We start from the raw sequence: 22,729 nt of genomic DNA on the forward strand, positions 1-22,729 counted from the left end.
TTGGGTAATAACTGGGAGGATGCATATGGGGACCTCAAGGGTGCTGGCAACATTCGATTTCTCCAATAGGACACTGTTCACACAGGTGAGTTCACTTTTTGAAAATCCACTGAGTCGTCACTTTGTGGCTTGTGCACTTTTCTGAATAATTATACTTCAACAAACTATTCAAAAGAAGGAAAATCGTGTTCTTGAGAAATGTGTTAATTACCAGATACTTGGTATTTATGAGCAGGTTCTCTGCATATGATGTATTTCTCACTTATTATATTAAGGTGTTGTTTTTCTTTGCATTAAATATATTCCTTGTGCATACTTTCTTTATAAGACTAACATTTCATCTAATAATAGGTCAATAGCAGAGTTTAATTTTTCCTTTGCTCTGGACTGTAGACACCTTGGCAGATAACACAATCTGAGTTCCCGAGGGCTGTAAGATTTTACAGTCTACCCCTTCCCCATCAATCCCATACTGCTGAATACAATTCTCATACAATGAAATGCCGCAGCTAACACTGCTATTGCTGTCCCCTAGGAATTCATTGTAAAAGGTTTCACTGTACTTTGTAAAGCAATTTGGAATCCTTCATGATGAAAGGTTCTATATAAAGAAGGTAATATAATGGACTTGGCTTTCAACTTCTTTCATTTAAGCCTTAACAGAAACATGAATCTAGTATATTAGCATCATAAACCAATAGGTGCTATATAAATGCTGAATAGAAATATTCTGGATGAATAAATTGCAAATATAGCTATGTATTAGCTAAGTGCTTTACCAAGTATTATGCAAATGAGGATTAATAAGGCAATTACACTTAATTAAAATAATAATAATAATGCTACATTCTTCTACATTCTTCCAATCCTCTCAGCACCCATTGAGTTAGATATTGGGTGTGTGTCTGCCACTTAAATCCCAAGCCTAAATGCAAACTCGGATGAGATACGTCTTTGGAAGGAAACAGTTTTCCTTTGAGTTCGTACCAAACAAAAGCTCTAAGCAAGTTAGGGGAGAGAGGGGCAAAGGAAGCCCCTCTCATGCACGACAGACGTTGACTTGATGCTTTGAAAGAGTCCATGATACTTAAAACAGTATTCCCAGACCCTAGAAAATGTATAATACTGCCCAGAATTTCTTTATGCTTCTCGGCATTGCTTTGGAGACTAGATCCTCCAGTACTTCCCGAGGCCGTAATCACCAGGTTTAATATTAAACGATTGTCGTACTCATCCCAAGACAGTGACGACCAGAAACACCCCATATTATCCTACTTGGAGCCTAAAAAGTTACTAGAATGTTGTTGATGAAAGGTGTGTTAACATGAATCATTATCATCATCGTTCTTTTTTTTTTTTATAACATCTTCGGGCACTGAGAAGTGATTTCCACTTCTAGAGGAGCTGCGTCCAAAACACTTTTATTTTTTTTTTTGTAAATTCAAGTCCAGATTTACAGAGAAATGTATTTATGAAGAAATGTATTAAATCTACAACTATTTTTTCCTGTGTATGTCAGATGAACTACTCAACTTTGTGGCATTTCTATTTTGACCTCTCATTTTTGAGCCTTACTGTGATACGACAGAGCATAGTAAATCTCTCGCTAGAAGCCAATTTCCTTGCTTCAGCCCTCTGGACAAAATGATATAAACCACCAATCCTTTTGCAGAAAGTTTCAAATCTCACTGTGGATGGGCACAAATTTGAAGAAGGGGGAGGAGGAGACACCGCCCAGACTGGAGGGAATGCTACCCAGAGGATGGCCAGCAGCTGTTCCCCATCTCCCTGAAGATGAGCCGGGCTTCCCTGAAATGGCAGGGGTGGAGGTCCACGTCTCTGAAAGGAGCCGCACTGAACATGTACAAGTCCTCACCTCAAGGAAACCACAGAATGAACCCCACTCTTTGACTCTACTCCTTTTGGTTGCAACATCACAGTTATTTTGCAAGAAATAGCATATTCTATGCAAGCAGATTCTTGTCAACGGTCAACCAGTGGGTCCCAAAGCTGTTTTTGTTACATGAAACCCCAAATAGGAAACACATAAAAGCCCTCCACGGGGTCCCTCAGCAGCCTGTTAGCGCCGATCTAATCTAGTGGAATCCAGGATGTGAGGTCACAGTTAGATCCACACCATCGTCAGTGAAGCCTTTGTGAAGAAGATGGGACCTGAACTAGACTTCGCGTGTCCAGTAGACGTGGCCTGAGTGATGTGTCTGTCGGGGTTCAATGCAGGAAAAAACCAACCACTCCAGGTGTGTCAAGCAGAAAGGGATGAAACACAAGGCATTAGGTGCCTACAGGATCACATGAAGGGCCAGAGGAGTAAGTCAGGGGTCTTCAGGCTGGACATTTGGCTTCAAGGCCACAGCACAGCAACCATGATGTGGGGGCGCAAGGACTACCAGGAGCCGTACTGCTGGGCGGCTGCTTGTCAAGCAGCACCACGGCAGGAAGAGAGACTCTGCCTCCTTCTGTTTGCCCATCTTCATGCAAGAGCATCTCACACAGAACCTAAATGGTATCTAGAACCACAACCTCAAAGGCGCCCAGGAATAGAGCATTTAGCCTTCCAGCTCTGGAACACAAAAAGGCACCTTGAAGGAGCTGACTGGATCATGACCAGAAGAACTGGGGGACGGGGGGTGGGGGGGTGGGAAGAAGCGACATATAGGAGGAGCCTGAGCAACAGTGAAGCTAACGCAAACTGGAGGGTGAATTCCAGCTCAAGGTGGAAGCTGCAGGTCAGCTGTAAAGTCAGGAAGAAGTCTAGAATGGATAAATGGAGGGCAAGGAATCATTTCTCCACTGAAAAGTTTAAGAATAGCTCAAGCAGTCTTCTTTTAGGATGATATTAGATGCCGTCTTTTATTTCTTTCCTATTTTTATAGCATGAGTAATCTATGTTCCGTGTAAAAATATTAGAAAATACATTCACCCGAAAAGAAGAATAGTCAGTCATAATCCTACCATCGGGGATAATCAAATATTGGTGAACCTCCTTCCAGATATTCCAGTGTTTCTTTTACTATGATATCACAGTTTTCCTTGTGGATAACTCTCCACATTAATAAATTACCATCTGGTGACATTATCAATGTGTTACCAACCACACTGTCGATAGTGTTATGTTATAGAGATGTCTCATATTTTGTCTAATAAATACTTTATTTAAAGGCCCTCTTTGCTGGGCATTCTGATATTTTAGATTAATAGTGATGGAATGAATAGAAAATGCAATATTTCAGGGGGGATTGAATTGGGAGATGTGAAAAGCCAAAAATATCAATGAGATGGAAGGACGCAGCAAAGCTCATAACGTGTTCAGGCTGAAGAAACTTAGAAGTCATTCTCATCCATCTTCCTCATTTAACAGATGGGAGCAATCAAGACCAGATTTCACTCTCTTTATCCCAAACTCTCTGCTCTTCATTCTCCATCTTTTTTTAATCTGTACATACACTTTCTGAGGTCTCAGCTGGATGTATTTGAAGCCATGTGGGGATTATGCATTCCAAGCATGGTTTAAGATCTGGTCATTTCGCCTGTTATTGTATTCCCTCTGTTTGACAATTTGTAGCTTTTTTTTTTTTTTTCCTTTTTTTGGTCAGAGTAATAGTTCTTAAGCAGATGGTTATAATCAGTCCCCACAGGTGAGCCTCGGAGGGAAGTTGGACGGGAGACTCAGCAAGGATCGAGGATTCTGTAACTCACTTGGCTTGAACCCAGGCCAGGAGTGAGGGTGCTGATTGCTTCCAACCTGTTTTTTGGTGAGTAATAAATATCAATTGATCTTTCCTCATATGGTAGAGATAATAGACTCAGATCTAAACAGCAACTAACAAAAAATATGACTTACAGAACAAGGTCAACAAAAATCCAAGTTATTACAATTCAGTTCAATTCAATTCACCTCACCTAGCATTTATTGAGAGCCATCTCTGTGGCTAATACAGTGTTTGTGGGGGAGGATCAGTGTTAAGAAAAAAATCAGATACAGACCCTACCCTCAAAGCAACTACTGTCTGACAAAGGAGATGAGAAAAAACTTTCAGTCACATTGTGGCATCTGCTTATGTTTTATGTGGGAATGGCCCTGGGTCCCAGATAATTTCTTCCACAATGTCCTCACCTCTTGGGTTTTGGTTGTGAAAAAGCAGAAAAGTGAGAGAGAACTGTATATAGTTTTATATTTTTTCAGTACAAGAACACTTAAGACGTGATGTCTAATATTTTTCTTGTCTAGACATCCTCATCTTTTTACTTTTTAATAAAGCAATAGGCAGTTTTCCCTTGTGGTTTGTAGCTACAGTTCATTATCAGAGGAACGCTTGCCTTTTAAGTGGTGTTAACACTGAAACCCTCTTTTCTTGTCTCTTTCTAGTTAAGATTTCCTCATCTTGATCCTCTCTCCCCACATATTGATCACACATTGCATGCTTCAAAGTGTTCACTTAATCATTCCACTTTTTCCAAGAGAGTAGCTAACTCTTAATATGCTGCCGGTTTCCTATTACACTTCCTTTGCCTTAAAAATATCTTGAAAGAGTAAATCTGCCAATAAAGAAACTACCCAGACCAAAAAGCCTTTCCACAAATTTTCCCAAACGGAGCTGGACTGCAAACAGGGAAAATGTAGCAATAACGCTGGCATTGCTGTCCCAGAGCTCCTGGCCCCCTGCATCGACTGGTCCAGCCCCAGTGGAAGTGAAGCCTCAGCCTGTCACTTGACACTTGACCCACACCTTCTGAGGTCTCAGCTGGATGTCTCCGTGAAGCCTTGCGGGGATTATGCATTCCAAGCATGGTTTAAGATCTGGTCATTTTGCCCTGTTGTTCTTGTATTCCTTCTGTTTGACAATTTGTAGCTTTTAAGTTTTTTTGATCCGAGTAATAGCTCTTAGGCAGATGGTTGTAATCAGTCCGCACGGGTGAGCTATGGAGGGAAGCTGAACAAGACACTCAGCAAGGATCGGGGATTCTGTGACTCACTGGGCTCAACCCAAGCCCAGGAGTGAGGGTGCTGGTTGCTTCCAACCTGTTCTTCGGTGAGTAATAAATGTCAGTTGATCTTTCCTCATCTGGTAGGGGTGATATCCACAGAAGAGGACATGACAAACAGTATGGGGTAAGAATGTATCCACGGGAGCCAAACTCATGCGTGCTTAGAATGAAGTTGTTGAGTCCGTTTGTCATTCTTTTTATGTCCAAGTTTTAGTAACAGGATGTTTTCAAATAGTTTATATTTCTCTTGGGACATCTTCCCTAACCAAATGTCATACTAGCGTTAGCCAGGAGTTATTTGGATTTGCTCGACTCTTGTTGTTTCCAGACCCATGATTTAGGCCATTTCTGCAAGCGGGATCCTGCATTGAAGATAATGGGCTTTTCTTGCCTGTCCATAAGGAGAAAGATTATTAGATCTGTGGGAATTTGACAGAGCACATTATTAAATCCTTGGACGTTAAAAATTTCAGTTACTTGGAATGCTCACGATAGAAGCAAACTGCAGATGACATTCAAGAGCATATTTGATGAAAATGTTAATGCTAATATTTATTTTTATTAATGTTATTTTATGTAATGTTATTCTCTAAGGAAATTATAGTTATTAGGCCTTCCTTTTTTCCACTATACCTTTTTGTTGTGCTCCAAAAATATCTTTTTTTTTTTTTTCCTGGTTACAGAGTAGTAGATTTTCATTGTAGAATATTTGGAAAACAGAAAAGTATTTAAAAAATGTTTAAAATACCTATGATTCTTCAATCCTGGGGTCCTCATTTTTTTAAAAGACAGTCAACAGTGAACATCATTTGAAATTTTGTAAAGCTTTTAAATTTTTTCTGAATTGAGTATTTTCCAATTTAAACCATGATTCATTCTTCCAACAGAAATCTTGCCCTGGGGCGCCTGGGTGGCTCAGTCGGTTAAGCTTCTGATTCTTGATTTTAGCTCAGGTCATGATCTTAGGGTTGTGAGATCAAGCCCCACGTTGGGCTCTGCGCTCAGCACAGAGCTGCTCAAGATTCTCTCCCTCTACCTCAGCCCCTCCCTCTGCTTGAGCTCTCCATCTCTCCCTCTCTCTTTCTCTCTAAATAAATAAATCTAAATAAATAATATCTTAAAAAAAAGTCTTGCCCTAGCATCAATACTCCTTGATGCCACACATCAAAGGTTAGTTCTAGAATGAGTCCTTTTCAGATACGTGGACAAGAAGATCCAGGCAAGAGGTGGTTTAGCCTGGTTCATTTCCCTGGGGTCTTGGTAAAACCACTATTTGCTTTTTAGTATAATAATCAATGAATAAAATCTAGAACCAAGCGTGCAATTGAGAGGCTCACTCAGTAGGAATAAGAGAATATATTTGGGCGCCTGGGTGGCTCAGTCGGTTAAGCGTCTGCCTTCGGCTCAGGTCATGATCCTAGGATCCTAGGATCGAGTCCCCCAAGGGGCTCCCTGCTCGGTGGGGAGTCTGCCCCTCCATCTCCCTCTGCCCCTCCCCCCCCACTTGTGCTCTCTCTCTCTCACTCACTCTCCCTCTCTCTCAAATAAATAAATAAAATCTTAAAAAAAAGAGAGAGAGAATATATTCAACAAATTAGAAGATGAAGTATCAGCTCTGGCTGCCAGAGAATCTTGAGAAGTCAATATTTTGAGTTGGATATATTGCTGCTCTGGGCAACATGATGTTTCCGAAGTGAAGGGCAAGAAGAGAGTGAATATCTGGTAGGCAGCTGTGTCTGCCAGGGAGATATTTCTCCCAGAGCTAGTTGGGCCAAATCTGGGACACTACCCACGGCCTCTAGCCCTGCCTCCCATGAGCTGTGAGCTAATTATGCCCACTTTCCCATATAAACCTAAAGCCAGATCAACAAGATGGTTATGTGTTAGAATTATTCAACATGAGTAGTGAAAGATAAAGCAATAGTCTTTTAATAGGGTACACAGAGTTTTTATTGAGCCAAATAATGTAGATGCATTTATGACTAAATTCACCTCCTATTTCCAGCAGGCTTTTTAAAGCCAGGTCTCTGGAAGCAAATTCTTTCCAGATACAGCTATCCTAAGATCGATGTCAAGAAATGTTTATTCTAGAACCAGTAGTTTTACACCCTAGCAATTTCTAAATTGAAAAATACACCCTGGCTAATGAACACAGATAGGAAAAAAAAAAAAAACCTACTTATTTAATTCAACAGATTTTTTATATTGGTACAACTTAATCCTACAGGCTTGTATATAGGTATGACTTTAATCTGGTAGGACATCATCCATTTAATGTGCTTCAGATATATCTTGATTGTAAAATTCTCTCTAAGGTTACATTTCTATGACTTTTTCTTAGGCTTATGTCTTCTGAGCCCAGTTTGAAAGGAAAGGCATTCTCCAATTAATTCCTGCCACCTTGAACCACTTCTAACCGGAGAACTTGCTAATTATTCTTCACCTTCTCTTTCCTCCTGTTTATCACCTCAATTCACTCACGCTAGCCTGTAGATTGGGAGAAGTGTCTAAAAGTATAAAAGAGATATTCTTTAGAACAACAGCTGTCACAACAAAGTTTTGTTTTACTGCAGCCTTGCCCTTCTTTGCTCTTTTCTGCAAGTGAGTGGCTAATTGCCCAGAATTTCTAAGATCTGGGGTTTAAAACACCACCGTCTCTAGGCTGTTCCTATTATTGGATGAGATAAGTACATTTGGCAGAGGTGCGTTTGGCTGTTTTGATGGCAGAGAACATTAATTTGCAACCACGGCTGCACAGAAAGAAGGAAATGCAACTGCTGTTCTCCTGGGAGAAGCCACTTAGGCAAGAAAATAAATAAGAGGATTTGATTATATTAGGAACTCTTATGCTTGTGCCCAGGGAGGCTCCATCTTTAAACTCTTGTCATTTCATGTTTACACAAAAATTATAATGGAAGGAAAAAGGCTCATAGTTTTCTGTACAAGTATTTCACATTTAAAAACTCTATCCATGTCCTATTGGGGTCATGCAAGCCACGGTTTGCATTTGTTCCTTATTTCATCTCATTAAATGAGATAACAAATGTAAAGGGCCCAGTACAGCCGATGACACACAATGACACACATAGAAATGTCTTTTTTCTTACCTTCTCCCTCTTTTGCATCAATCTCGTTGCCCCTGCTCCTTGTCAGAAGTCATATCTGAAGAGAATCCAGACTTGCACATACCTGGGCTAGAGTTGGTTGGAAACGACTGGAACTCTCTACTGTGGGGCATCAAGCTCTCCCAGTCCCCGCTATTTCCTATGTGCATCATGGCTCTTCATTGTTGGCTGCAAGGAATCCATGTTCATGCAGTTTGCTCTTCCCCCACCTACTACGACTAATTCAACAAATGGAGTGTTGGCCCAGTTGAAGGAAAGATATGCACATAATAACTTTATTTGTTTTTTTAAAGAGTTTATTTATTTATTTGAGAGAGAGAGAGAGAGAGCTTGAGCGAACACAAGCAGGGGGAGCATCAGACAGAGGGGGAGGGAGAAGCAGGCTCCCCGCTGAGCAGGGAGCCCGATGCGGGACTCGATCCCGGGACCTTGGGATCATGACCTGAGCCGAAGCCAGACGCTTAACTGACTGAGCCACCCAGGCACCCACACATAACTTTAATAATAATACTGTGTGCCAGGCACTAGGTGATAATACTCTAACAATAATAACCATTATTAGTGTAGCTGATATTTATTGAGCATTTATTAGATGCCAAACGTATGTGCTAAATGTTTATACGTATGGGATATACTTTTTTACGGAATGGGCCCAGGGGAGTAGATTTTCATCTAGAAACATCTTTATCTCCTTTAAAGACGGTCTGTCAGACATTGGACAATGTCAGATCTCTAGCTCTCCTGGTCACTCTTGATTAAGAAAACAGGCCCAATTCAGGTACAACATAGTCCAGTCTAGACTAAAGCAACACTTCAGACTCAGATAAGGTTAAACCTGCGTGGATCCCTAATGGCCTCCCAGTTCCCATCTGCAATCCCCATGAAGACCAGCTGTGCCTGACTTCATGAGCTGCCCCTATAATTGTTCAATATCCTCCTCTCTTTATTTGAGCAAGCTGGCAAGCTTACAGCCAACCTTCCGCAGCAAGGAGAAGATGGGCAATAAATTCTCAGCAGAGCTTTTGAGTAACAAGACACTTGGGCTGCTGCAGCCCCACTGGCCTCCACCCAAGTGCTCCGGCAGTAACCGGCTGCCTTTCGCTACCTTTCTCCCTTGGAGAGCTCACGTGTGGTGGTGTCGTGATTTTTTTAACTAACATCTTTGTTTGTGGAAAGGGATGTTGGGGCTGAAGTTTCAACTAGGCACCAAGAGAGAGGGAAGGGGAGATTTTTTTTTTTTTGAGGAGGTTATTTGGGCGGAAGCCTCACCCTCGATCGTGAGAGAGGTTTTGCCCTCTCACCTCCAGTGAGACAGGGCTACTGGGCGAGTGTAATATGTCAGCCCCGTGAAGTGCGGTTAATCTCTGGCCTTCTCTTGCACCGTCTGTTGCGGCCATGACCGCTGCATCTCAGAGGCCCCTCTTTGTAAGTCCTTGGGGATGTCTCGTTCCACTCTTCAAATGTGCGGTTCCTTATCACGTAAGGTCTCTACCCTGGAGATTCGGTTGAGAGCTGAGCCGACAGGTTATGTCCCCTCCCACATTCTGTCGAACAGACACTGTCTGACTTAATCCTCTCAACAGCCCTCTGAGGGAGACCGAGTCCTGCCCTGCAAACAAGGAGCTGCAGGGAGATTGAATACCTTACCCCAGATCACATACTCAGTAAGACCATTACAGGATTAAAACCCACTGCTGGTCTAATCCCCAAATCCATTCTTCCCACGACGGCCTGGCAGAAAAGGAAAAAAAAAAAATCATAACATAAACCAGGCTGTGAGGGGTGAGCTGGCCAAGTGTGTGCCTCTGACTGATGGCAAGTGCTCCCAAAGAGCTGCGGGCAGAAGAAGCACTGGGGAGGGGGCGGGATCTCGTCTGCAGAGGCCAGATCGGGGGACATGCATGGAAAAATGGTGGGAAGACTCTGCCGGAGATCATCGGAGTCATTCAATTTTGAGCAGGTAAGTAATTCCCTCATATCTCTGCTCCAGAGATTGTCCAGGTGGTAGAGTGGAGAACTTGGGGTGGGGGGGGGAGCAGGGCTGCTGTTAGAAGCATAATGCAACCGTCTAAGGGGGAGGCGGAAGTGAGAGTCCAGGACGCAGTACTGGTGGGGAGGGAGAGGGAGGAGGGGAGGGACCAGGGCAGGGGAAAAAGTAGTGATCAGCAGTGACACGGACGGAATGGAGACAGACACCGAAAAGTAGCATGGATGCTCTCCAAGGGACCCCGGAAGAAGGCCGATCCACAGCCTTCCCCTGTGAGCCCAGCCCAACTGGCACACACGACAGAGAGACGCTGAGCTCTGCAAAGGTGAGGTAAATGCTCAGCAAAACGCATTCCTGCAGCATCCACAGCGCAGGCCGGGACATGTGTTTGTAATGGATGTGCAGGCTGCTACCAGTGAACGCTGTTAGTGACCTGTGGGGAGTCCAGCTCTGTGGATAGGGCTACCTACAGATCTTGGTTGTTACTTGTAAAGTATGCAAAGTGAGCCCGGGCTGGTCCTTTTCTGTTCTTTTTCTTCTTTTTAAAATGCAGATGCTGGAGTCTTTAGAGCGTGAGTGTGTGTGTGCGTGTGCGCGTGTGTGCACAGGATCATGACTGAATCGCTTTCCCTCTGTGTTCAGCAGACCGCTTTCCCTGCCCGAATCAGGTTGCCTTGTTACAGCCAGGAAACTCCATGTCAGGCGTGAAACTTTTCGTTCTAAATCATCTTTCGCTTCTAACTTAGTTCCACCCAACAGTGTCCATTAATCAACATCTCGTTCAGCCAGAGGTCCTTTCAGGCTCAGGTCCAGTGCTGTGTGAGCGTCTGACTTGGGCTTCCAGATGAAGTCCATGTTCCCAATGCACCCAGCTCTTCATGCTCGGCTCCCTTTCTGCCCTCCCAGCCTCATCTTCTGCCTCTCAAGGGCTCCCTACTTCTCAGTCTTTCTGAACTTGCAGTTCACCCAGCATGCTTCTTCACGCCCCGGGGCAGCAGTATATTTTGTTCTTTCTGCTTGAGATGTCCTTCAACGCCAGTACCACCCACACGCCACCCTCCCTCATCCCACGTCGACTCACCTTTACTGCTCAGCATAGGGGAGACGTCTTCCGAGAAGCTGTCCCTCCCTCACTGCTCTGAGTTTCCTTCTTCCATGTTCCCATGGAGTTGTCACAACACGTTCACACTGGATTTTAAAGTACTTTCCCCCCATTATAAAAACCACCCAGACTTATTGTAGACAATTTGGACAATAAAAGATTTTGGACAAAAAGACTTAAAGGAGAAAAAAATTTGTCATAAGCCAACAACTTGGGGTTATAAGCCCTGTTAACATTTAAATGAATTTCTTTCCAGCATATTTTCTATGCATATATTCAAATACTTTTACATACTCAGAAAAGGAAAAAAAATCAAATGCTGCAAAAAATGACAGAGAATATTGACTAACAATAGTTCAGTGAATGTAGTACTTCTAGGAGACTGGTAACTTTAATAAATCATTCAGAAAGTTTAAAAATCAGATTGCAAGGGATTTTTTTGAAGCATCAGATTAACAAAAATGATGCTTTCCATCAGGCTGGAAAATGAGTGCTTAAATAGTTTGTACTCTCTTTTTTGTTTGTTTTTTGGGCATTTTATCACATCCTAAAACTTCTTTGAGAATGCATTGTTAGTCTATAACCCTCTGTTTCATAATTCTCACTGTATTAGAGTGTTTGCTTACTTTTTGGTACCCCTACCAGACTACAAGCTTATTTAAGGCAGGGCCTATGAATTCTGTCATTTTTTATTTTTTATTTTTATTTTTATTTTTATTTTTATTTATTTATTTGAGAGAGCGAGAATGAGAGAGAGAGAGAGCGTACATGAGAGGGGGGAGGGTTAGAGGGAGAAGCAGGCTCCTCGCCAAGCAGGGAGCCTGATGCGGGACTCGATCCAGGGACTCCAGGATCATGACCTGAGCCGAAGGCAGTCGCTCAACCAACTGAGCCACCCAGGCGCCCCGAATTCTGTCATTTTTTATCTAGTACCTAACACAGTCTGACTGGTTAGCATGTAATAAAATGAATGAAAGATGACCTCACTTTTCCTGAATTCTTTACTCAGTCAACCAAGTCCTGACTAGTTGTTATCTATGCTGACGTGTCCAAGACTATGCTTGAGTCCATAGATCTGGTGGATGCCAGGAGGCTCCACTAGCCACATGCCCCTTCAAGGATTAAAGCCGGACCCTTCCAAATGCTGGGAGTGCTGCTGGCAGGAAGCCCTTGGGGATTGCCTCTCTGAAAGGGAGCTGTTTTGTCCAAGGTCACTGCCTTTCCTAAGGTGGCCTGCATCCGATGACTGGTCCACAGAGATACGAAGCCCTGGCTCCCAGACCCCAAATAGGGCCACAGAATGCCCCTTAGTGCCTGTTGACGCTGCCACAAAGACCATATCACAAGTCAACTTCTCCCTTTGCCCAATCCTGCTTCCTTTTCCTCTCCTCAGGTGTCAACCCCAGCAGCACCACTCCTACTCCTCCCCACCCCCAATGAACCTCTCGCACATTAATCTCCATCTCAGAGTCTGCTTCCTAGAGAACCCAACCCAACCTAGGTCAGCAGGGACCTAGAAGATGAGTAGACATACCTCTAACTTGGGTTTTATGCGCTTCCAGATCATAGATTGTAAGCTCCATCTTACACCTGTCACGGCACTGGGCCTCACCACAGTCTCTAATACATAGAACACTCTCAAATACGCCTCCCCTCCTCTGGAAGGATGATAATGAATGGAGAGGGAAGTGTGAATATGAGGAATTCTGAGTAAGCATCAGCTGAGTGTTGATGGCTATTGGGATTAAAGGCAAGAATAGCCAATAGGTTCCTGAGTTTCAAGTCTGAGAGACTGAGAGAGGGAAATGCCGCTGGGGGGACAGAGTGAGTTTTGTGGAAAATTGGTCTGAAATTAGTTTGGGGCACACGTGTTGCTTTTGAAGTATGTCCGGATCTTCAAGAGGAAATGTCTGATAGGCAGTAGTTGCTACAGAACCAGGTCTTGTGCACGAGACAGCTTTGAAATACAGACTGGAGCACTGGGGATTCACCCTGAGGGAGTAGTTGATGTTGTGAGAATAAGGAGAGTCTCAGAGGTTTGTTTGTTGGTTTTCTTTTGAAGTCTAGAAACAGATCCATCAACTGATTGCCCCTCAATTAAAGAAGGAGAGAGGAGGGAGAAGTCAAATATATTAGGGAGAGACTCTGTATGGTGTAGTGTCTCCAGAGACAAAAAGACAAAAATTTCAATAGCGATTTCCTTCTGTTAATTTGGCTCAAGCCTTGCTAGAGCCGCAGTTTGAGTTACCTGTTCCATGACGCGTACGGCGGAGGCTACAGAGGTGATGCGGGGAGCAGGACAAAACTTCAGGGAACATTGCCTGCTATCCTTGGAGAGGAAGAAAAATAGCAAGATGCTGGGAAAGAGGGATAGCCAGTGGACAATACAAAGCTCCTGGAACTTAAATATAATAACGGAAATTTTAAATGTAATAGAATTGGTAGGTAATTGGTGAACTCTTCCCAAAAAATAGAATAAATAGGCAAAAATGTAGAGAAGAGAAAGTGGGGAATTAATTCAGGAAGTCTAATTTCTGAAAGATAGGTCAGATAAAACAGACTAGGGAATTATCCAAAAAATTATACAAGAAGATTTTCCTGAAGGACGTGAATTTTCAGTTTGAATGGATTCAACAAAGGCCCAGTGCAATGAATGAAAATTACCCACAGCAAAGCAGGTCATGACATTGTAGAGTTCTAGGGATAAAGAATAAAAACTCTGAGAGAGAGAGAGAGAGAGAGGCGAAAACAAGTTGCATGCAGAACCAGAATAGTATCAGACTCAGTAGCAACACCAGAGGTTAGGAGACAGCGGACTAATGTCTTGAGGTCCTAAGGGAAAATAATTTCCAAACTAGAATCTCATACTCTGCTAAGTTTTCAATCAAATATGAAGGGGAAAGAAAGATAAGATCTTAAAATGTGTCTTCTAGGTATTACTTTTCAAAAAGTTACTAGAGAATATTCTCCACCAAAACAAGGTAGTTAAGAAAGAGCAAGACATGAGATTAACAACAAACACACAAAAATTAGAGGATCCAGGGCACCTGGGTGGTACAGTTGGTTGAGTGTCCGACTCTTGGTTTGGGCTGAGGTCATGATCTCATGGGTCATGGGATCGAGCCCTGCATTGGGCTCCATGCTCAGTGGGGAGTCTGCTTGAAGATTCTCTCCCTCTGCCTCTCTCCTGGCTTGTGCACACACACGCACTCTCTCTCACTCTTTCTCAAATAAATAAATAAATCTTCTTTAAAAATTAGAAGAGAAGAAAAAATTCCAATGATGATTAAGGTGGAGAAATATGAGAGAGCTGAATTCTGACCTTCCAAGCAGGAAGTTAATGAGCAATACCTAGACCTGAAAAATAAAGAAATAGCAGTATAATATTTTTATTTAGAAATATGAAGGAAACAACAGGAGGAACAGCTAAAGAGATGAAAGGAATTTCCTGGAATCTCATGGAAGCAGGAATTGGGGGAGGGGGTTGGATGGGAAAGGATTGCTGTTTTTCTTCAGAGGTCTTGCAGTAGTATTTGACTTTTAAACTAAGCACATTTCATACAAATAAAATCTAAATAGGCAAAAATCCATTAATATGCCAGAAATAATTTGTAAATTGTGTGTAAAAATAGCCCCCTTACCAACATTATTAGAAGTAGTATTTCAGGGGAAAAAGTAAGCCCCTCTGATTTGTCTTTCTTCTTCTGCAAATGGTTTTTGAGCAAATTCTTGGGAGCCCATCAATCTGCCAATTAGAAGAAAATGTAAGAGTAACAGCAGGAATCATGACTGCAAGGAAACAGTTACCATCCCATAAAATTATGGCCTTTACCAAATTAGAATAAACCTGTCAAGACAATGTTTAACTATTTTTATGTAAAAATCAAAATGGTCTGACTTCAACTGTCAAACAGACTCTTTCAACTTGTCTGTAACAAAGTGCTCCCTTAGTAAGTCGTATACTTCAAGTTGCATTTGCAGTTTGGGGAGATCCAGCTGGTCGGCCCATGAATCCAGAGAGTCTGCCTTCCTCATGGCTGCCTCTGGGCCCACTGGAGGCTGGCTGGCTCATTTAGTTGGCCTGGCAGTTTCGGCAGGCTGGGTGGAAAAACTATGAAGTAAAATATCATTGCACCTACCTCACTGATCCATAAAGCAAAATAAAAAATCTAGCTCTTCCATTTGGAGGAGAGGCAATTTTCTGTGGCTTCTCACATTTGCTAGAACCTTACGAATATGTATCCCCCAAACCACCAGATGAGACGAATCGGTACAATACTAGTTATTTTTATGTGCTGCCTCATCCTTTATACAAAGTATCTCAGATCGCTTTAAAGTGAGAGGGCAGAACGGAGAGTGTGATTTATAGAGCCTGAGGGACACAAGGCTAACGCTACAGAAGCAGGGAATGGTTCACCGAGGATTCTGGGAAAGGAAGGATGGCTAAGAGGCGGATGCAAACTACGTGTGCAGCCCCTTGCAGGGACAGGCAGAGAATTGTAGCGGGGGTCACAACTTCAGGCCTGGAGCTGAGGAGCTCATCATGAAGGGCTGATCAGAACCAGAGGATAGATGGACAGCAACAAAAGTTGCAATGCTTATAAATCTCTCTTCACGATGTTTTCTTTTTTAAGAGAACTTTATTGAGATATAATTCACATGCCATACAATTCACCCCCTTAAAATGTAAAGTTCAATGGTTTTCAGTATATTTACACAGCTCCACAATCATCCATCAATTTTAGAATGTTTCATCACCTTCCAAGAAAATCCATACCCCTTAGTGGTCACCCCCTTCCCCCTCCCCACCTGACACATAGTTGTAGGCAAACACTATCCTACCTTCTGTCTCTATGGATTTGCCTTTTCTGAATGTTTCACATAAACAAAGTCATACAGGACATGGTCTTCAGTGACTGTCTTCTTTCATGCAGCATAATGCTTTCGAGGCTCGTTCACGTGGTGGCATGCATCGGTACTTCTCTCTTTGTATGGCAGAGTAACATTCCATTGTCTGCATGCACCACATTTGGCTTATCCATCCATCAGTTGGTGGACGTTTGGATTGTTTCCACTTTGTGGTCATTATCATTAACACTGTAGTGAACATTTATGGACAAGTTTTAATGTGAACATAAGTTTTCAGTTCTCTTGGATACACATCTAGGAGAGCAATTTCCGGGTCATATGATAACACTATGTCAAATGTTTTGAGGACCTGCCAACCTGTTTTCAAATCACCATTTTGCATTTCCATTAGCAACGTATTCAGTTTCCAATTTTTCCATAACCTCCCCAACACTTGTTATTACCTGTCTTTTTTATTCTAGCCACCCTAATGGGTGTGAGTGGTGTCTCATTGTCCCATTAATTTCTCATCTTTACTTTTGTTCCTACACTCTCATGATATATGGGCTTTAGTGGCCAGTGGCTGTTGTATTAAAATTCCAAAATTATTCATCACACATTATTACTTACTGAGGACATATATAACACTAAAGACTGTGCCAAGTGACTTAAAGGAAATTAAAAACACCCAGTCTCCTTACCACCGAGGACTTGCAGAATTCTAGACCTCACAGTGATAGCAATAATACTGTTTGCACACAACTTTACAGATGATAAAGGACTTTGAAATCTTCATTTTGTTTTTTTTTTTTTCCTTAGGAGCCAAGAGTTACAGCAGCCGGGGCTCTGTAACCCTGTACCCCAACGAGACAAGGATCAGGGTGGATGTGTCACAGAGCAGAGTGGCAGACGGAACATCCCTCGCAGGGTGCAGCTGGGCAACCACACGACCCAGTGGGTATGAAGAGCCAAGAAGGACCAGTGGCCTGGGAAGGCAGTCTAACCACATCACAATGCCACGGGCAGGAGAAACGGCTGGGTCCAGAGACACACCCTGGCGACCTAGTTGCCCACCCAGAGCACAGAGGACTGGCGACCCAACGGGAGGGTGCCTGGCACCACCTGGAATGGCCCCGTGGGCCACCACTGGCTTTTCTGGGCCACCTCCACTCCTCTATAGCAATGCTGACCCATTTGTGAGTTTTTCAAACATGCCTCCCATTCTCACATCTGTGTGCTTTTTCTAGAAGATGCTTTCCGAAACACTCTCTGCCAATTCCCACACCGCACTGCCGAAAGTGTCATCCTTCAAGACAGTGTTGCTTGCTTCTGAGAAACCTATGCCCTCTCACCACCACTTATAGGAAGGCAGCCAAAGGTGGCATCTGACGCTCTTCCCAATCTTCCTAATCTGCCCCAACCCACCTCTCCCAGCTCCTCTGTGGGCCCCCTCCTGTGGCACCTGCCGGTTTCCCGTAATACTCCGCAAAGCCTTCCCTGACTCTCCTAGGCAGGATTGACTGCCCTTTGGCCAGTGTTCCCTCACCCATGGCCTTGCACCAGCATTGCCCTCATCACTACTGAGCGTGTTATGTACAAAGGTGTGTACATTTCAGTTCCTCTGACTGGGAGGTCCCCGCAGGCAGGGGCTCTGTCTCATTCATCTTTGTATCAATAGTGCCAGAGTGGGTTATCCAAGTGGAAATGTCCAAAAGGGGTTGTATGAATGGGTGAACTAATGAATAAGCGAATTTATACAAAATGCCAGACCAATTTGGCAATATTTAGACAAATATTGCCTTGGACAAATGTTATAGCTAAGAGTTCATCCCAACATCAGATCAGAACAATTGGCAAATTATGCTTATGGTTACACTTTTGTTGTCAAGAAAACCTATTTAAACCTGCTTTGATTAGAGCTCTTTTTTTGATTAGAGGTCGTAAAAGGTATAGTTTTATTCAACCAAAAAATGCAATTATGACAAAATATAAATGAAAAAGCGAAATGCAAGCACGCTTTTTATTTGCCAATGGTCATCAAAAGGGGTGAGCTAGAAGTGCAAACAGAAGCATAGTTCCTGAACCTAATTATTTTCCATGGTAGTAAGATATATTTTTTATTTTATTTTATTTTATTTTCCAAAGATTTTATTTATTTATTTGACAGAGAGAGACACAGCGAGAGAGGGAACACAAGCAGGGGGGGTGGGAGAGGGAGAAGCAGGCTCCTGGCTGAGCAGGAAGCCCGATATGGGGCTCGATCCCAGGACCCTGGGATCATGACCTGAGCCGAAGGCAGATGCCCAACGACTGAGCTACCCAGGCGCCCCAAGTTATATTTTTTAAAAAGGAGGGGCTGGGCCTGGGCTTTGAGTTGATTTCTAAGAAACGCAGTAGACTTGCACATTTGCGAGACATTTGCGGTACACCGTGTCCTCTGCAGGTGAACTGATGTTAGAGAGGGCCGCACATGCTTCGCCTCGCCTCTCCCCAACAGGTGGAGTCTACAGCCTTTCGCCTTGAGTCTGGGCTGGCCCTGTGACTTTCTTCCTCCAGTAGGATGACAAAAGTGACACTGTAACATCCAAGGTTGAGCTTTAAGGGATCTGTAGTTTCTGCTCCTGTGTGCTAGAAATACTCCTTCTTGGAATCCAGACAATGCTCGGAGAAGCTCAAGCCAGGTGGAAAAACCCAATGGCGGAGAACTAAGGTACTCTGGTCAATAGCCCCAGCCGAGCTTCCAGTCAGCCGCCCGTGCAGGCTGCCAGCCATGTTGGTGAGCCCACTTCGGGGTGCCCTCCAGTGAAGCCCCCAGAAGCCTGCAGCCCCCATCACACACCACATGGAGCAGAAGAACCATCCAGGAGAGCCCAGTCGACCCACAACACTGTGAAATACAATACATGGTTGTTGGTATTTTAAGCCACTGAATTTCAGTGTGGTCTGTTACACAGCAATAGATAAGCAAGACAGCCCCTGATTTGGAATGATGCAGGTAGTGTTTACTGGAAAGTGAAGTCAATCAAAATTCTGCTCATCCCGAGGAATACCAAAGTGGACAGAAATAAGACTTTCTGCCTCCCAGGCAATTCCCAAGAGAAACAGCTTAGCTGGCTGTGGAAGAATTAATAAGAACAATGCAGTAAAGTGAGATAAAGCATGCTATGTCAGCAGTGTCCCTGGCCAAGTGTGCAAAAACTATCGTGCCATGAAAGTAAGCAATCCAATTACTACAATATGTACAAAGGAAAATAATCAACTTGCAGTTTGAGGAGAAGAGTATATAAAATCAGTAGCTGTAAAGAACACGGTGGAATCAATAACGTTTATGAAAATGGAATTAGTTGTGTGTGCATGTGGGTAACAAATGCATGACACGTTCTGTACGTAGGAAATGAAGAGAGGGCCTACTGTGGTCCGAAGCCACGTTCAGAACAAAGGGTTAACAAATACCTATCTACTGCCTGACTCCTTTTGATTACATCCAAGACTGTTGCATTTATTCTACTTGTTAGGTTCTGCTTGTGCCCAGGCTTTGGAGAAATCCAACCTAGCGGACCCCTACTTATCAGTGTCCAGTTTATGCCACCACTGTGAAGCCTTCCTTTATTTTTCCTACCAATAAGGAATCATTTTCCTCACTGTGTCCCAATGACACTTCCTATAAGTTGTCAAAATAGCACATACCGAGTTTCAGTTTCTAGTTCCATGTGGTTACTGGGGGGCAGGACTATGTCTTATGCAGTTTGGTGTGGCCCTGTAACAGGTAAGACGTGCTCCTGGGTGTGTAGAAAGGCTACGTAGTGGGTATTCTGTTCAAATGGACAAATAGGTGGATGGATAGAAAGAAGGTTAAGTGGATGGGTGTGTGGATTCCCCTTAAATTGTGACCTCTGGGAAATCCCAAGAGCTAGAAAGATAAGAGAGGAAAGGTTAAATAATGGCTTGAGAATTGCTCTATAGGAAGGGCCTGAGCATGGGAAGATTGTCAGAATGAGAGGTTGGAGAGTCTGCTTTGAAGCACACACTCTTTTAATTTATGTTTCCTGTTTATTTGGAGCGGATCTGGGGGCAGTGTTTGAGTCTATGATTCGGCCACCCCTTGGTACAGCCACCGAAAAAGTTACTTGCAAGATAAGTTTGATTGGTTCTCGAAAGCTTACTGTTGAGCCTGGCTGGCTCAGTTGGTTAAGCATCTGCCTTCGGCTCAGGTCACGATCCCAGGGGCCTGGGATCGAGTCCCATATCGGGCTCCCTGCTCAGCGGGGAGTCTGCTTCTCCCTCTGTCTGCCGCTCCCCCTGCTTGTGCTCTCTCCCTCTCTGACAAATAAATAAATAAAATCTTTTTTTTTTAATTAAAAAAAAGAAAGCTTACTGTCAGTGGCAATATCTGATGTGCCCAAAGAAGGTTCCTGGGACTGAGAAGAAAATTACCTGATTGTGGGTTGAAACTCCACCACTAAGGCAACGGCAAGAAAGCATTAAGATTTCGCAACACTAGGCACGGAGACCTCTGCAGATGGGGTCTCTGCCCTCGGGAGCAGTGTTTTTCAACCCTGCCCGGCCTCCATTCCTTGGAGACTTTGCTTTGATTGATGTGAGGAAAGACTCCCGCAGTATTTTCTAAACTTTTCCCGGGTGTTTCTAATGGGCAGTCAGGATTAGGAACCATTCATTGTTCTAGAAGCTTATGTCGGATCCAGAAACAATGAGAAGGACCACTGTGTACAGGACACTCTGGCAACAGAATAAAAACACTGTCTGCTTATGAAAAGAGCCACATTGTATGTACATTAATTCATCTGACATTTATTGAGTGCCTATGATGTGGCAGGCCTCATGCCAGAGGCTAGGACGCGGTGATGTACAGCGCGCTCCCGGGCTCACGGAGTTTATAGAAGTCTAGTTAGAGAATCAGACATTAAATAATAAACATATACATAATTACAAATTGTGGTAAGTGCTGTGGAGGAAAGGACAAGATGCTGTGATACAGAATAATCCAATTTAGGTGGAGTGGGACAGGAAAGCTGGGAGGAAATCCCATTTAGGTTGGGACTTAAGAATACAATTCAGGGGGCACCTGGGTGGCTCAGTTGGTTAAGCATCTGACTTCGGCTCAGGTCCTGATCTCAGGGTCCTGGGATGGGGTTCCGCATCAGGCTCTGCACTCAGCGGGGAGTCTGCTTGTCCCTCTCCCTCTGCCCCTCCCACTTGTGCTCTCTCATTTAAATAAGTAAAATCTTTTTTTTTTTTTTTTTTAAGAATACAATTCAGTGGTACTTATTTGAGGAGTTGAGGTTAGCATTAGGTTGAACCACATGAAATTGCTGGGATTTAACCATTTATGACCTCCAAAATGGTGATTCCATATGGTTCAACCTGACGCTGAGTCTGAGCAGAGGCCAGGGAGAGAAGGCATGGGTGTTCTATTTCTTTCAGAGCAGGGACGGATGGCTGCAGGATTGCAGGCACCTGCAGCAGAGGGAAGAAAATGGAAGATGCCAAAAGGAAAGAAGGCAAAGGGGAAAGAAGGTGGTCCCGGCTCCTGTTATCGTGAAGCAGCAGGAGGCCAAGAAGGTGGTCAATCCCCTGTCTGAGAAAAGGCCCGAGAATTTTGGCATCGGACAGGACATCCAGCCCAAAAGGGACCTCACCCACTTTATCAAATGGCCCCACTACATCCGGCTGCAGTGGCAAAGGGCTATTCTCTGTAAACGTCTGAAAGTGCCTCCCACGATTAACCAGTTCCCCCAGGCCTTGGGCAGCCACACAGCTACTCAGCTGCTTAAGCTGGCCCACAAGTACGGACCAGAGACAAAGCAAGAGAAGAAGCAGAGATTGTTGGCCTGGCTAAAAGAAAGCTGCAGGCAAAGGTGATGTCCCCAACTAAGAGGCCAACTGTCCTTCGAGCTGGGGCTAATACTGTCACCACCTTGGTGGAAAACAAGAAGGCTCAGCTGGTAGTGAATGCAAATGATGTGGATCCCATCAAGCTTCCTGCCTGCCCTGTGTTGTAAGATGGGGGCTCCCTACTGCATTATCAATGGGAAGGCCAGGCAACAAGTGTTGGCAAAGATTTGGAGGGGAAAAAACCCTTGCACGCTGTTGGTAGGAATATAAATTGTGGAAAACAGTATGGAGGTTCCTCAAAAAATTAAAAGTAGAAATAGCATATGATTCAGTAATTCTACTGCTGGGTATTTACTCAAAGAAAATGAAAACACTAATTCAAATAGATACGTGCACCCCTATGTTTATTGCAGCCTTATTTACAATAGCCAAGATATGGAAGCAGCCCAAGTGTCCATCAGTAGATGAATGGGTAAGGAAGATGTGGTGTATATAGACACACTGGAATATTACTCGGCCATAGAAAAGTATGAGATCTTGCCATTTGTGACAACATGGATGGACCTAGAGGGTATTAAGCTAAATGAAATAAGTCAGACTGAAAAAGAAAAATACCATGTGATTTCACTCATGTGTGGAATCTAAGAAACAAAACAAATGAATAAACAAACAAAAAGCAGAATCAGACCTATAAATACAGAGAACAACAGACGGTTGCCAGAGGGAAGGGTGGGGAGATGGGCGAAATAGGTGATGGGGATTAAAAGATACAAACTTCTAGTTGTAAGATAAATAAGTCATGGGGAT

This window comes from Halichoerus grypus, chromosome 12, assembly GCF_964656455.1.
Source record: "Halichoerus grypus chromosome 12, mHalGry1.hap1.1, whole genome shotgun sequence".
NCBI classification, from domain to species: Eukaryota; Metazoa; Chordata; class Mammalia; order Carnivora; family Phocidae; genus Halichoerus; species Halichoerus grypus.